Source organism: Microtus ochrogaster, chromosome 6 (assembly GCF_000317375.1).
Source record: "Microtus ochrogaster isolate Prairie Vole_2 chromosome 6, MicOch1.0, whole genome shotgun sequence".
NCBI lineage: Eukaryota > Metazoa > Chordata > Mammalia > Rodentia > Cricetidae > Microtus > Microtus ochrogaster.
This window is the reverse complement of record NC_022013.1, coordinates 84,343,965-84,358,149: the sequence shown is the minus strand read 5'-3', so window position 1 is coordinate 84,358,149 and position 14,185 is coordinate 84,343,965. Positions and strand designations below refer to the sequence as shown.

General features: G+C 46.6%; 1 protein-coding gene across 1 annotated transcript in view; it reads right to left on the bottom strand.

Annotated features, from left to right (window-relative positions):
• The window catches only part of Coq8a (coenzyme Q8A), a 28,648-nt gene extending 23,748 nt beyond the window's left edge, over positions 1-4,900 (bottom strand). Inside the window, exon 1 of the mRNA XM_005348975.2 lies at positions 4,789-4,900. The gene's annotated coding sequence lies outside the window, so the exon portion shown is untranslated. The remainder of the gene's footprint in view (positions 1-4,788) is intronic.
• Positions 4,901-14,185: the final 9,285 nt, after the last annotated feature.

Below are 14,185 nucleotides of genomic sequence, written 5' to 3'. Positions count from 1 at the left end.
AAAAAAAAAAGTACATATTTTAAAAGTATTTGGTACAGACTGATCACTGGTCTAAAGCACGGCTCTGCTGCCAACATGCAAGTTAAATTATACAAGCGTGGTTTTGAGCCTCAGTTTCCTCGCCTGCACTAGATCTTTTACATGAAAGTATGAGGGTGTTTAGGGCATGCACTGGGCATCCAGAGCCATTGGTTGGTGCGGTTATTAACTCTACGACCATGCAGGAACCCCTGGTATAGACCTGGTGAAAGCGAAAGCGCAAAGATAACCACTAGTATCTTCACTTCTGAGTCAGGGAGACAGGCAGTGCTGGGAAGGACAGGCTGGTCCTCACCAGGGCGGTTTATGTAGCGGTGAGGTATGAGGCACCAGCCAGGACAGGTGATTCAGCATGCTGCTGACAGCCAGCTTAAGACACTTTGGAAACACACTGGACATAAACAATCAGAAAGTCCCACACCTAGAGCCGAACACAGGCGATCGTCTCTATGTCCTCGCCTCCCTGGTCCCCTAAACACACAGACGTTGGCATGGCAACAGCAGCACACCATTCAAAAGCAGTGTTCAGAGGAGTCAGGCTGCGAGTCGTCCAGCTGACGAGTCTACAGACACACCTTTCCTCTATCCGTCCCAATCCTGTCTACAAGAGGGGATGGGGAAAGGGAAGAGGAAGAGGCAGCAGGCAGATGCTGTTCAGGAAGAAAGTCGCCCTGGCTATTCACAGGACGTTCTAGGCCAGAGAAGGACAAAACAACAAACCTGGCCACAGCAAGGTCCAGTGTTAGCTACCAATACCTCTGCAAGCAAGAGTCACCAAGTCGCTCTTCAATTTCTCAAATAACAGACGCTTGTAAGAGTGTCAAGTGGTGACCACCCGCAATGCATCAACAATTTATTCTGCTTCCCTCCTCCATACCAGGAGTGCAGACGAACACCTGGCATGCTATGTGAACAGTCCCCGGAGCATATCATCCAGCTCGGAGAACAGATGTCCTCTACTTCCTGAACAGCACACATGACAGGCTACAGGTGACAGACTGACAGCAAAAATGGGTTTCTAGCTCCAGACCTTGGGGACACCAGTTCTGCTCCGGGCCACCCCATTTCCCCATGTGTAAATCACGACAGTACAGTTTACCCTTGGAGTACAGAAGGATGACAAGGAGCCACCCAGAGCTCTTTCTGAAGTGGTCCTTTCAGATTTAACCAGGTCTGCAGAAAACGACACTTAAAAGAATTAGGAAAGACCCATCTAGACATTCTACAAAAAAGGAGGAGAAGCTGCAGCGCCATCTTCACAAAAGTGCAAGCAGAAAGCCTGGACCTCAGCAGAAGCCCAGTGCAGAGCAGAGGCAGAAAGTGGAGAAACACCTCTGTGCTGTAAATTCCATCTGTCTCTGTCTCTATCTCTTTCTCACACACACACATACACACACGCACACACACACACACTCAACACACACATACTCACACACGCATACGCACACTCACACACACAGAGCTTTCCCTTCCAGTGACCCCGCAGGATACCCTGTCCCTCCCATACTTAGCCCAGGATGTCTATTCCCTCTGTAACAGACCTTTTTGCTGCTTTGCTCCGTCTACCTTAGAACACTGGCAGTCAGATATGCACACCTTCTAATTCTTGGTCCCTCATCTCAGCCCCTCCTCCCTCCTCTTTCAGCCTTCTTCTTACGCCTGTCTCTTTTTACAAACGCCTGCTCTTTCAATCCCACAACTCATGCCCAGCAGACACAAGCAAGCTCCTGCAGACTCTGCTCTCCTAGGAACGAAGCATGAATGCCTCCTGCTGCCCCTGTGTGATGCCTGAAGTGTGAGCCAGCAGGACTCTCCAACTTACCTCAGCCACTGCTGTCCACTTCCTGTTCCTCATGTATTCCGACCACTCTCCCTCCTGGTGGGCCTCATCAGCTTCCTCCACCAACCTCTCTTCACCTGTGCCACAGCCGAGCCAGCTCAAGCTGGTCCTAGTTCTGCCTGCCTCCCTCTGTGCACGGTCTTCTGGGCTAGTCAAGGCCTTCCCCATTCTCAGCCAGGTAGGCTCTAGGAACCAAGTTTCGCACCTCTGTACCACACACCCATCCCAGCACTACAAGCAACCACAAGGCAACAGAACTCTGAAGGGTGATGAAATTATTTTAACTTTGATTGTGCTCGTGGTTAAGTGATACTTTTTCAACTGTATGAAAATTGGGTGAATCTGGTGCAACCAAATTATATCTTAATAAAAAAAGGATGGAAAAGAAATAGTTCCAATGGCACTCAGCAGTCATCCGTCTGATACTAACATCATCACCTTCCCCAAATTAGTTCTTCCTCCTATGGCCTCTATTTCCAGTAATGACTCCATTACACAACTGCGTCCCCGTCTAGAACCCTGGCCCAATGTCGCATCTGCAGATACTCAGTCCAAACCCTGAGTCCTATGGTCCCTCTGATTCCACCACTCGTGACTCTGGTCACCCTCAGCCCCTCACTCCCGTTCCTATCACATGTGCAATCACAAAAGAAACAGGCCTGTTGCGCTCGCCCCTTGACCTCCTTCCCCCTGCTTCTCCCCAGTCCTGGACTGTCAATGGGAATGTTAGAGCTATTTCCGGTTGTCAAACCAAGACGACTCTTCAAATATCCCTGTCTAATTTTGCACACAGCTCTGGTTTCAACTGACAAGATAATGACTCAGTGCTGGTGGCTCTTAATGGAAAGTTATCCTGCCAAGTTTCAAGCTTCCCAATAATAAAGTCACTTTAAGAAGGAAGTGACTGTCCTTCCAGATCCCTACTATGGGTAACAAAGGGCACCCCAGAAACCTCCCAGTTGGGGTATTCCCTCTAGCGGGAAGCCAACAGGATCAATTAAGAAGTACAAATTCACGGTAGAGGCTTGGGATATTTTTCTTACCCAGCGCATTTATCCAGCGCACTATCTCTCATCTTTTCTGAACAGCTATCAATTTAGGACCTAATAAGTTCAACACCTAAACTCTGGGCTACACTGAAAGCAAACTGTAGGCTCAAAGGCAAAGCCTCTTCCTCTGCACAAAAAGAAATGGGGTATGGTTTCCGATACTGATCAACTGTAAGTGAATTCTACAAACTCTGTACACCTGTGCACATGTGCAAGTATGCATTGTGGTGTGCAGCCAGACAGTCCCTGAAGACACGGGCATGCTTTCCTTCCACATTACAAGACACAAAGATGTCCAGGCAAACAATGAAGATCGGTCCCACTTGTTTGCTCACCATCGAAGAACCAACCTGTGGTGGTTTCCTGTGCTTGCCCACTAAGTCTCCCAACGTTCCTATGGGCAGACACACCGCCAGTTTTCCAGTCACCCTATCCAGTCACATTCAGTCACAAAAGCCCACGGTTTTACTGCTTTCTTCTGTACATTCAGGGTTTCTCTGTTAAAGCCTCATCCTCACGGCTTCCCCCGTTTGTTTACAGCAGGAACGTAACACCGTCCTAAATTTCTCAACTACTTGTTGACAGGTTGCAGAGAGGTTGCTGGCTGCATGGGATGACCCTGTCTGGAGTCTTGCCTGTGTGGTTCTCTACCAGATTTGCCCTTCTGTGGTATCTGGTAATGTCTGGTGACATTTTCAATCGCCACAATTGGTGGGACAGGGGAACTCACTATTTGCTTAGCGGATCCAAGCCAGGGATTTTGCTACACACACTACAAGACACAAGACAAGCAGACACAGTAAACAATTATGAATCCAAAACATTAATAGTCTGGAGTTGGAAAGCTCTGTCTTAGGTGGTTCACTAGCCCAGAGAATGCCCAGATTGCCTGCTACACTTTGCCTTTGAGTCACATGGTCCAAAAAAAAAAACAAAAAACAAAACACAGTTCAGTTGTCCTCATTATTTGCAAGGTTAAATATCAAATCCAAAGCCACCCTCTGAGTCTTAGGATGCTGCTCTTGTGAGCACAACCCCCTCTAGACCCTTCTCAGAAGGGCCTTCCTCACTCCAGAAGTTTCCCAAAAGCCTTCCTGCCAACATGGCCCACCATCCACAGCACACCTAGAAGACTGGCATGGTTACTAGTCCAAATCCTTGGACAAGGTGGTCGGCCTGGCACCCCCAGCTCCAGAGTCCTGTCCCACTGACACGAAGCACAAAAGAGCATGAGGCAGTTTTCTTTTAGGCTGTGAGCCCAACCCAGAGTCTGCACACAGCCTCTACCCCTTCAGGAAGCCCGCCCCAACGGAGTTCTGTCCCCTCACACTTAGAACAGTGGCTTGGCTGAATGATATGACAGCTTCTGTGCAAGAGAACCAGGGGACTCACTCCAAAGGGCTCGTGAGAGCACCAGTGTCTGGCAAAACAAGAAGAAGGAGCAAAAAGCGAAGAAAAGGAACAAGGAAGGGACGCCTTCCTCGAGTTCACCCCAGATCTAGCTGTGAAACCCAAGAGCTGGTTGGGGCACAGAAGTCGTAGTTCTGACACAAACTGCAACCAGAGCTCGAGGCACCCTGCGATGTTCTGGGGAGTTCAGAGAAACATTCTGAGAAAGGCAGCCACGTGCGTGGACCACGCAGAGGCCGGGCAAGCGAGCTCCAGATGCCTCCCGGAACCCACGGCTCCAAGCACGGCCCTATGCTCGCTGGGCCAGACCCGGGACGGGAGACCGCTGCACTCCAGCCCAGCCCCGAGGCGCCGCGGCTGCAAAGCAAATTCGCAAGCCCAGGCCGCGTTGTCACTTGAAGGGACCCCGGGGTGCTGGGGTTAGCAGGGGGCCGGCACCGGCAGCCTTACCCGGCTGCAGGAAGGCAGGCTCCTCCGTTGGCTGCACAACGCCTCCCCGCGCTGCAGCCGTGAGAGCGCAGGGTACACGCTCCGAATCTGTTTACCTTCTAGCCCGCGCGCGCACGCCCCCGCTCCTCTTGCCCTGCCTACTATCCTCCTATTGGCTGCTCCGATCATATTGCCCCGCCTACTAGCCCTCCCATTGGCTGCGCCTCCCGTAAACTGACCCAATGCCACAGGACGCAGTGAGAGCGTGCTCGGCCTGCGGGCACGCTGCTCACAGCCAATAGGGACTGAGGGTGGAACGAGAGCAGCCAATGAAAGGCCGCTCTAGAGGGCATGGGTTCCTTCTCCGCCTGTTCGCTGCCCTTTCTCCGGGTTGGGAAAGCAGTGCTGCTGTTCTGCGCGTGCGTTCTGATGGCTGGCACGCGTTCACAGGGCGACCTCGAGTTTAGCCTCCTACAGGCCTTGGCAGGAAGGACTCAGAAGTTAAGGTGGGACCACAGAGGCCCCTGTTCCCCTGTGGCGAGGCTTCCCAGGTTCCCCAAAAAACCGTGGCGGTGACACCAAGGCCACACCCTCTCCAGGTCTGTCTTTAGACTAATTGTGCTTGCCAAAACAAAACAAGTTGAAAGAAACGGCCCTGAGGAGCGCACTGGAGTACCCCAGTCTACCCACAAGGCCCCGCAAGGGTTGCTTACCCTGAGAAGATAGGATTGCAACAGGATCCATCCTGCGCCACCCTTGGACCACATGGGAGAAAATACCTAGCCTGCATGCCTTTCCAAGATGCTTTTACTCCGGCTCAGCCCTTGCTCCTGGCAATGCCAGGCCAACTTCCGTCCTAAAGTACCTAAGAAATCGCTATCCACCCCGGTGATTTATTTTTCATTTTCATCAGATTAATAATTTTGACCTTATTCCTTGGGAGAATAATGACCTGTTTTTACTATAGTTAAGATCATTTCTCTTTATCTGATAAACACACACACGGTTTCCTCATTCCTGCAAGAATTCCTAGAAGCTCTTTTTCAGATATGTAAACAGTATTGTGGTTATGTTTTTTTTTAAATCCTTAGGATTTATAGATACATTCCAAATTACTGGAAAATGATAGGGTATATGGAACTAGCTTCAAAATATTCAAGGGCTGAAGAAGTGGATGGGCTATGACTTGACAAACTTGTGGAAGGTACTGCGTGATTCTAATTGATCTTAATGATAATAAAAACCCAGTCAGATTTCGGGGTAAATGCTGAAAGATCAGAGAAGCAAAGCAGTCAGCCACTAAGTCTTACCTCCACCGAATCCTAGGACCCTAGTGGGCCATACTGTCTCTAGGAATCTTCAGACCGAATCCTGAGCTCCTGTCTCTTCCCATCCTCTCTCCGCCCAGCCATATCAGTTCCTGTCTCTACCTCCCTAGTGCTGGGATTAAAGGTGTGAGCCCCCACCGCTAGGCTCCGTGTCTCTTTAAAACTGGTTCAATCTCTTTAATTCTCCTCCAAACCCTCCAGCCAGGCTTTGATAGTTTGGATCTTGGATATTTTTCTCAAAGCCCACTTGTTAGTCTTGCTCCACAGAGACTACTGTGGAGAGGCTGTCAAATGTTTAGAAGAACGGCCTAATGGGAGGAAGTCACATGACTGGGGTTGTGACTTTATATGGAATTTGGGAACCTGGGACCCTTCTCTGTCATGCCATGAGGTAAGCAGTTCTGCCCACTACACCATTCTACTATGACATGCTGCCTTCTGGAGGGTCCCCCAAAGCAACAGCCCAACATCCCAGGGCCTGAACCTCCAAAACAGGGAGCCAAAATAAACCTTGCCTGGCTTTAAGTTGATAAGCTTGAGTATTTCGCTACATTCAGAGACACGTCTTTTCTATTTCTTTAAAATGCAGGCTTCGAACATGCAGATTGTGATTTGGATCAAAATTAAGAAGTTCTGTCATTGTTTCTATATTATTTATGTCAGTCTTATTTCTCCAAGACATCCATTTTATACATATATATATATATGTATATATATATGCGTGTGTGTATACATATATATCTGTATACCTGATGTTATACCCTTCCCTTGTTCAGGCTGAGTAATTTCAGTGGACTTTTTCCAGCTGTGCTGCTTCTTTCTCTGCCCCTTGCATATGCTGTCCAGCTCCACTAGGGAACTAGCCACCTCACTTACCTTATTTCTCAGCTCTAAAGCATCTTATTACTCTTCTCATTTTTTTCGCATCCCTATTTGTGTGGTGTCATTCTTATATTTGGGGGGTTTTTAGACATATTTCCAATCAGTTCTTTGAATATATTTGAAATAGATGATTTAAGGATTTTTGCATAGTTAGCACAATATCTTTTGTATTTCCTCTGAGGATAGGCTGTTTGTTCTTGTAGCTTTGTGTATCTTGTGTTGTGGTTTAAAAATGGGATATTGTAACGCTGTAGAACTTTAAGACAATTCTGAAGCCATTTCTGACAATTCTGAGCCCTCTCCGTCTCAGCAGTAATGCTCCCCCTCCCCCGTGGGAACCAAGGACCTAACAATTGCCCACACACGTACTGAAATGTTGGGAACTTTCCATCATCTCCCTGAGTCCTTGTGAATGTTCTCCAAATAGAACTCAGTTATTGAATAGAGGCAAGATAACCCTTAGGTGTTGACTCAGTTACTGATGTTTTGACTCGGGCCCTGGGAAAGGGGCAAAGTGACCCTCAGATGTTCTCTCTTACCTCATCTGATCTGGCAACCACTCTCCAGCCAATTATTGGTAATAGCCTTTTTGAATAAGCCAATCATAATAGTTAAAGAATAACCCTCAGACACCCCTTTCCTTTTGTGGCTTTTTCCTTCAAAAATAGCCTTTACCAGCCATTCGGGGTCTTTCTAGCCTCCTGAATGCTGGAAGACCCTGTCATGACAGAATTAATAAAATCCTCATGCTTTTATATCAGCTGTGGTGTGAGAGATGGTCTCTTGGGGCGACTCCTCCTCAGTGATTGGATTCTAGGGTCCAACAACACAACATGACATTTTTGGAAATCAGACTCTCCTTTCTCCCCAGGATCTATGTCTGTTACTTCTTATAGTTGTTGTTTGATGACTTTTCAAAACTAATATGTAAAGTCTGTATTTTCTTCTTGTGTGTGACTACCAAAGTCTCTATTTAGGTTACTAATCAGGTTTAAAAAAAAAAAGACCGATTCTCATAAATGCCTGGAACCAGTAAGTCACCTGCTCCCAGCCACTGGGTGCTTGTTGGAGCATGCCTTCAGCACTCAGCCAAAAAGGTGACAGCTCTGCCTTAACCAACAATCTCTGGGTCACTCAGAGGTGAAATCCAAGGGCCTTCTCCAGTTGTTCCTGACCCTAAAATGGCCAAGCACATGCATGGCTGTTAGTGGTTCTAGGAGTATGTGGACATCCCATTCCCCCTCAGCTCCTTCCACACTTTTGGTTAGTCTGTTGTTTACCCAACCACCTCAGACAGCTGAGCAATTAAAGGAGGTACCTGTGGTGTTGCTTTGTGGACAAAGGCCTTCTAAGAAAAAGGCTCCCTTCAATAGGGAACTTAGGTTGAATCAAATAGACAGTCTTTTTTAAAGGGGTCCTCCAGAAACCACTAGATGGTAAAAAGAATGACAGTTCTTTGAGGAGAAGGATTCATATTTCTGGCTCCATTTTGCTCCCTGAGATGGTAGCCTGGCTATGTCATTTTTAAGACTTCTGTGTAGCCAGCAGGAGTGAGGGGGCTGTAGCACAATTAATAAAAACCAGCGACAGAATTGGGGTTCAACCTGAAGATCAGAAAAGTAAAACAGCCAGCCACTAGCTCTTACCTCTACCTCAGTCCAAAATGGCGATCCCGCCTCCAGGAATCCTCAGAATGAGACTGTGTGTGTGTGAGCTTTCTCCTCCCATCTTATATTCCTCTCTAGGACTTGGATTAAAGACACGTACCACTACCGTCCAGTTTCTATGGCGAACTAGGTGGCTACTGGGATTAAAGTTGTGTGTCACCACTGCCTGGTCTGTAAGGCTGATCAGTGCGGCTGTTTTACTCTCTGAACTTCAGGCAAGCTTTATTTCTTAAACTATCAATGCAATGTCACTAAAGGGGGCTAAGACTGGAGCAAGCTGAAAATTCTAAAATGCAGCCCTTTTTCTTCAATAAATATTCTCTAGGTTGCTGCAAACCTTCTGTGAGTTGTCAAAGTTCTAAAGGAAAGAATATTCAGTCTTTGCCAGCTTCTCCATCATCTTAGTGGAGGGCGGAAATTTCACGTCTTTGCCATTTTTGCCACCTCCCTCGAAAGACACTCATTTGGCTTTAGCCCGCAAACATCACTTTCTGTTTCTGTAACCCTCCTAGTAATGGAGATATTCTACAAAAACGCTCATTTCCCTCCTTTTGGCTGTCAGACTTTGGAAACAATGGAGCCCAAGAAATTGGAGTTTCCCCAGGAGTCTATGCTGGGGGAAGGAAAGGAGTGAAGGCTGGCGCCAGTCGGGGCGGGGATGGGGGTTGTCTCCTGGAAGGCTTCACACAGTTCCGAGTGTGTCAGACCACCGTGAAGAGAGACTGGAGCTGAGATCGTCATGAACAGGACCACACCTTGACCAGGGCAGCTTAGTTACGCCTCCCTGGGATTCTGTTTGAACCTAAACCTCATGTCAAGACCCTGAAGATTGACTTGGGCGTGGGCCACTGGACGTTTTGTTTCCTTTACCAGGGTGACCACACAGAAAACACCTCTCCTGCTCTGCAGTACCACTCGTTGGTTTAATTAGCCTATGACGGAGACGAGTTTGTTCAGGCTGCCCAGCCCAGGCTCTGACCCTAACAACTCAACACTTCTGAGAAGTAGTCATACCTTCCACTGCTGAGCCCCGAACCTGACATCCTCCTTGACACCTGTTCCTATCTCACCTCACATCAGACCCAAGCCCAAATTCTCCCGGTCCGTCTTCAGGATGACTGCTGAGGCAGCATCACCACTGCCCTCAGCTGAGCCAGCATCACCACTGCCCTCAGCTGAGCCGACATCACTTAGCACCTGCGTCATCAGGCAGCTCACTGGTCCTCTGTCTCTTCACGTCCTCCTACAGTGATCCTTTGTTTCCTTCTAAAGCAACAGGCAGACAATCCCAGTTCCAGATTCTCTTCCTGCTGCGGGCTTCTCTTCTCACCCAGAACAGAGTGCTCCCCGAGATTCAGCCTGACCACACCCCTGGGCGTCTTTCAGGTCTCCTCTTCAACCGCCACTTGGCTTTTTCTTGCTTTACTCCAGTTAAAAGGCCTTCTTGATATACTCGAAAGTGTGAGGACAGTCTCAGCTCAGAGACTGCTCTGGCGCTCCCCTGTCCGGAGCTTCCTCATGGCTCACTCGAATGTTTTACACCCATCCCTCACCATATGTCACTGCACTGTTCTACCTGACCTTATTTGGTAGTAAGGGAGCCCACCTCTCCTTTATCTTAGTTTTCTTTCTGTCCCTGGTGCTGTTTGTTACTGGAGGTATTCGTTGGGTTATCTGGAATGTTGGTTCTGTGAGAACAAAAACTCTCTCTGGTTCACCATGGTATCTCTAGCACCTGTAACGGCTGCTGGCCAACAGAAGGTGTTCAGCACTGACTACACAGTCTGGGGTAGAAGTCCGACTCTCTCTCCTACTAACTAAACTTTTTGTGCCTCGGTTTCCCCCGTATAATAGATATGGACCCGTATCTCATAGGTGGTTGAGAATCAAGCAAGTGAGTGTATACAAGTACTTAAGGCACATTGTGCCTGTTGTGTAGGATATGCTAATGTAATTCTACTTAATGACAATAACCCAGCATTCTAATTCATATCATGTATTCAAGAATTCAAATACTATCCAGATTTTCCAAAAATTATTTTTATATATCTAAAGAGACATTGAAACTAAAGAAAAATTAAATTTAAAAAGGGCTAACATTTTCTGCAATTTCACCTAGTTCCTTGCCACTCAAGAACTTTTGCATTCTCAGTGGTTGCTGTTCCCTAGAGACAGCTGACAAGGGGTCTTGTCATCAGCTCATTTGCTCAGTTACATTTGTTGTTTTTGTTTGTTTTCAACGCATTTACTTAGTGATTTCATCTTTTTGTTTTGTTTTGTTTTGGGGTTTTATGTTTGTTTGTTTGTTTGTTTGTTTGTTTTCAGACAGAGTTTCTCTGCATAGCCATCCTGGAACTTGGAACTTGCTCTGTAGACTAGGCTGGCCTTGAACTCACAGAGATCAGTCTGCCTCTAGCTCTCAAGTGCTGGGATTAAAGACATATTGCTACCACCGCCAGGTCTCATCTTTTACTTTTTATCAATAAATCAAAGTACAGTCCTAGCTCATAATACTTGGTAAATCAGTTTCTATTATTGGGTACAGCAGTCTCTTTAAGCTGGAAGAGCATACTTTTCAATAATAACTCCCAGACCTGGAGGATGTCTTGATGCACACTTGCCAAATTATAAAAGTCAGGCTCCACATGCCTAGCTGTGTTCAGGATCAGGATTCCCTGGGATTCCTGGGCCTTTTGCCATGTCAACATGCAGCTGAGACTATAAACAAGTCTACCTCATGCTCAAAACCAGAGCTAGCCCACGAGGAGCTATTCTGAGGGACGAGCAGCACAGTGTGGCTTAAGTCACAGCCTGAGTCACAGCCTGGACACCTGTTTTCCACAGCCCCAGAGCTGTCAGGGGTTTGTATTACAGGAACAACAGACATGTAATGACTCTTTAACTCATTTAATCCAACAGGAATGAAAACCGATTCTGGGGCTGGGGTCTGCCTCCGTGGCCCAGGGCCCTGAATTCTTGCTTCTACAAAGCAAAAACGAGCAAGGTTCTGTTACTGGAGAAATGAGGAAATTAAAATTTTCAGTATACCTCGACCAATACAAACTGCCTGAGAAATCCTGGATTAAATAATCACAGGACTGGCCTCCATTTAGAGATCCAACTGCCTCTGCCTACCAAGAGCTGAAATTAAAGGTGTGTGCTACCATATCTAGTCCCCCCCCCATTTAAAAATAACAACTTTAGAGGATGGAGAAATGGCTCGGTGGCTAAGAGCACCAGCTACTCTTGCAGGGCACCTGGGTTTGGTTCCCAGCACCTACAATTGTCCATAGCTCCACTTTCAGAGGATCTGGTGTGCTCAGACTTACACAGGTACCAGGCATTCATGTGGTGCACATACATGCAGGTAAACAAAAAAATAGACATAAATCTCTTTTTCATTTTAAATAATAGCTGTTGGTCCTGGAGAAATGGCTCAGTGGTCAAGAAGATTCCACCAATCTTACAGAGACCTCAAGTTCAGTTCTCAGAACCCACAGTGAGTGGCTGAAACCCCAGCTCTAGGAGGAGTCGATACCTTTGTCTCCATGAGCATAAATATTTATGTGCACATGGGCACACACATACATACACTTTTTAAAAGTATGGCTCTAGAGAGATAGCGCCATGGTTACAAGCACTTGCTCTCTCAGAGGACCTAAGTTTGATTCCCAGCATCCATGTCATGTGGCTCACAACTGCCGATAACTCCAGCTCCAGGGGATCCAGTGCCATCTTCTAGCTTCCATGACACCTGCACACGTGGGGAATACACATAGACACACATATTTACACATAAATAAAAATTTTAAGATAATAATAATAGCTTTAAACTCTTTTCCAATCAACGCATAGGGTGACTTTACTCTTTTTATCAGGGTTACATTATATGGATGAACCATGATTTCTTTTTTTTTTAAGTGTTGGATTTTTATTTCTTTTCCTTATCTTTTTAAAAAGATTTCTTTGCTTTTATTTTGTCTGCATTGGTGTTTTGCCTGCATATATGTCTGTGTGAGTGTGTCAGGTCCCCTGGAACTGGAATCACAGACAGTTGTGAGCTGCCATGTAGGTGCTGGGCACTTAACCCGGCTCTTCTAGAAGAGCAGCCAGTGCTCTTAATCACTAAGTCATCTCTCCAGCCCCAAACAAGGATTTTCTAGCAGTCTCCTTGTCCTGCAGATGGTTTCTATCCTTTGCTTTATAAACAGTGCTGTACTCTGAAGTGCATACCCTTGTTTTCAAACTGTGACTAACTGGGATCTAAGCAGGATGGATTAGTGGTACACTGAGCAGGCCGGGGCAGGGCCCACCATGCTTCTGCTGTCCTTAGGGCTCTGAGGACCATGGGTCACTGACTCCAGGATTATTTGTCGAACCCCCAACTCTTAGAGGTAAAAACACAAGGCAAACAGATTCTGTCTGGGGTCCAGGAGTTATTTTAAAATACAGTACAATATCATACATGTATTTTGTGTGCTGGGGTGGCACTCAGAGCCTTGGGTCTGCTAGGCAAACCTTTGCAGGCTATAATCTGAAGTCAGCAGACTTTCCAAGCTCCAGGCCTAAGAGAGCAACTGAGGAAATCCCAACCCATTGAACTGAGGAAGGCTAATTACTGTAATTAGCTGACTGCACAATTAGCAATCATTAAGCTCACTGCTCCCCACAGCTGGAAACGCCCCAGCTCAGCCCAGTTACAACAAACTGCTGTTTTCTCTGCATCAGCGTTGCCTGTGCTTGGAGCGAGTGTCTGCCTCCTCGGGAGGCCACTGCTGCTTTCTGTCAGGCTCATTTCTTTTCATCACACTGCATTGCACAAACATTAGCCAAGGATGTTGCCAGCTTAGTTATTCCACATTGAAATTGAGATATAATGTATATTTAGCAAAATGCACAGATATTAAGTCTACATCTTTTTTTTTTTGAGACCAGGTCTTCCTCTGTAGCCATGACTGGCCTCAGGCATACAGAGATCAACCTGCCTCTGCTAGTGAAGGAGCCCATAATTAAAGGCATGAGCCAACATATCAGTCAGATCATAAATTCTTTAAAAAATGAAATATGTAACCACCAACACCTTAGTCAGAATAAGTTGAATTTTGATTATTTCCTTTGGCCTTCTTAGTAATTTTGAGTTTTGTTCATTCACGAGTAGAAGGAGACAAAGTGAAATACTGACATGCTTAGCTTCCTAGTATTAATATAGTAATTTTTCAATAGAATCATGACCACAAACTTAAATTATTTTATTATTATTTTTGGGTTTTCAAGGCAGGGTTTCTCTGTGTAGCCTTGGCTCTCCTGGAATTTACTCTGTAGACTAGACAGGCCTCGAACTCAGAGATCCACCTGCCTCTGCCTCCTGAGTGCTGGGACTAAAGGCATGTGCCACCACCTTCCACAAACTTTAATTATTTTTAAAACAATACTCCCATAAATTGTCAGTCCTTGTTTCTTGACCGTGAAATTGAAGGACTTTTTTTCTACATTTGTTCTTTGACAATTTCATGCATGTATAAGATGTTTTCTGATTGTATA